This window comes from Megalopta genalis, unplaced genomic scaffold (genome assembly GCF_051020955.1).
Source record: "Megalopta genalis isolate 19385.01 unplaced genomic scaffold, iyMegGena1_principal scaffold0596, whole genome shotgun sequence".
Taxonomy (NCBI): domain Eukaryota; kingdom Metazoa; phylum Arthropoda; class Insecta; order Hymenoptera; family Halictidae; genus Megalopta; species Megalopta genalis.
This window is the reverse complement of record NW_027476665.1, coordinates 127,501-130,000: the sequence shown is the minus strand read 5'-3', so window position 1 is coordinate 130,000 and position 2,500 is coordinate 127,501. Positions and strand designations below refer to the sequence as shown.

The 2,500-nt window shown below is 54.0% G+C and overlaps 1 pseudogene; it reads right to left on the bottom strand.

Annotated features, from left to right (window-relative positions):
• The window catches only part of LOC143263444 (large subunit ribosomal RNA), an 8,389-nt pseudogene that overhangs the window by 2,457 nt on the left and 3,432 nt on the right, over positions 1–2,500 (bottom strand).

Genomic DNA, 2,500 nt, shown 5'->3' with positions numbered 1-2,500 from the left:
TCGTATTTAGCGACTTTCCTCGCATGTGCATCATTAAGCGACGTCGCACCGCTAACGACCTGGCTGTCGATGACCCTGACAGCTCCATCCTTAAAGGCCACCAAATCAGGCTTCTGCAGACCCGACTGCAGGACATAATGCGGATTCTCCCTAACCCTCCACCCACTCTGCCTCAGACCAAATGCTACGATTCGGCATATGGCATCGTGTCTGAGTATTCGACCCCCATGAGTCCGGTGACATCCCTGCACTATGTGTGCCGCCGTCTCCGTTACGGCGCACCCAGCACGACACAACACAGGAGCCCCATTCCCACGACGGCCTCTTGATGTTCTTACTCTGGTGGGCAGGGCGTTAATACGTACATGGTGATATTGCACGTAATCCCTGCCGGGGATCCCCGCAGAACAGGCGTCAACCCAAGAGCTGCTATCGATGACTTTAGCAGCCTCACGCAATTCTCCTCCATCGTTAGACTGATGGAGTAAAGATGCCCAGTATTTGGCACGATCCTCAGGTTGGAAGAGCGCCCGACCTTGGATAGTCAGAGCACTCTCCGCCCGTCGAACCGCTGCCACCACCGCCGGATGTTGGGAGGCATCTCTTGCAGCCGCACAGGAGGACCTCGCCATTGATGTTAACCTGGCGTGCATCATACCCGGTATCGATGTTCGAAACGCGGGGATGCCAAGTCCACCCTCCTTGCAACTGGCGTGGAAATACCCAAGTGGTACATCTTTGGGCAGACGCAACCACCTTCGAACGGCCAGCCGCGTCTGTTTATCTAATGCCTTCAAGATTTTAAGTGGGCATCTTGTCAAAACCAGCTGGTGATAAAAACGCGGAATGAGGAAACAGCGCAAGATCTTGAGGCGCTGTTGAGGCTTGAGTGGCGCCTTGGTGATATTGGCCAACTCTCTGTCTAGCTTGCCCCCAGGTTTTTCAATACCCATTGGCGAGATCTTAATGCCCAGATATCGGAAGCCCTCGGTAGGTCCCAGTTGTTTTATAGACCGACCGTTGACCTCAAATTTGCTGGCGGAGAGTATCTTGTACTTCTTTTCTTTACCAGCGATCTGGATGGACATAGCCAGACATTTATCGGAGTTGAATTCCAACCCGTACTTTCGTGCCTCTTCCTCAGCCGTTCGAAGCATGCCCTGCATTCCTGAAACGGAGGACGCGAACAAGATCAGGTCATCCGCATACGCCAGTATATTGACCCTTTGCTCCCTGATAACATAGCCGACCTCCTCGGGTAACACCCTTATCACCCGGTCCATGACGATCGAGAATAGCAGGGACGACAAGGGATCGCCCTGCCGCACACCCCTCGCTACCCGGATCGGATCCGATGTCTCTCCACGGACCTGAAGCACGGTTCGGCTATTATGGTACGTCGCTGTTATGTACCTCACAAAGAGCTCCGGGAGTCCCAATCCCCTTAGTGCCGATGTTATGGCATGGTGACTAACGCTGTCAAACGCCTTGGCCACATCTAAGGACACAACGTGAAGCTGCTTTAAGCAGCTCCGTGCGTCACGAAGGGCAGTTGATAGTACAAGAACGTTCTCAGCACAGCCATCGTGTACTCCTCGTTGCCGCTCATCGATGAGACCGGCTTTTGCCAATCTCACCGCCAAGATTTTATGCAGCTGACGAACGACGACTGAAGCCACACTTATAGGACGGAACTCGGATGGTGTTGAGCTTCCGTCCTTCTTAGGGATAAATACCGTCCTGCTGATGAGGAGCTCAGATGGAAATGCCCCCACCGCAAGGATGACATTATAAAATAAGGCTCTTAGAACTACTGGCACACTCCTCCATTGCCTGCTCGAGATGTTATCGAGACCCGATGCCGAGGAGAGCGGGATCTCATTGGCCTGGATCTCATGGCCACGAACCGGCTCAGCGATCCAATGCAGGTCCTCCCTTTCCTGAACTGGATGAAGGTGTTCAATGGGGACAGAAGGACTGGTGAGCATAGGTGTCCAGTACTCCACCATCTCGCCAACGGTTGGTGTTTGAGCCTGCACCGGGCCATCCAGTACAAGCTTGGCCGCGCGAGACATGTCCTTCTTCCAGAGTTCCTGCATGGCCGCATACTCCCTTCTCCTCAGTCTCCACCTCGGCACGGGCCCGGCAGGTGCAGCTTTAGGTGGCCGGAGCAGTGGTGTTCTCCGCTCCTTTACTTTCGCAGAAGGCGTCGGAAAGACTCGTTGAAGCCATCGACAACAAGCACTCGGTGTTATTGGTTCTCGATTAAGAACCGTTCTCGCAAGACTTACGAGTTCCCCCGCTTCATGGGATTTCACCCTTTCGGCCGGATCAATCAGCTTACGGATAGCGTCAATATATTGGCACTGATGTTGCTGTGCCGACGCAGAGTGCTCCTGAACAGGAGTAGGCGAATCCGCCTGTCGATGACTTGTGTCATGATGTTGAGTGACACTGGAGGTTGAAGGTTGAGACTCAACGGCAGTTCCACGCTCGCGGC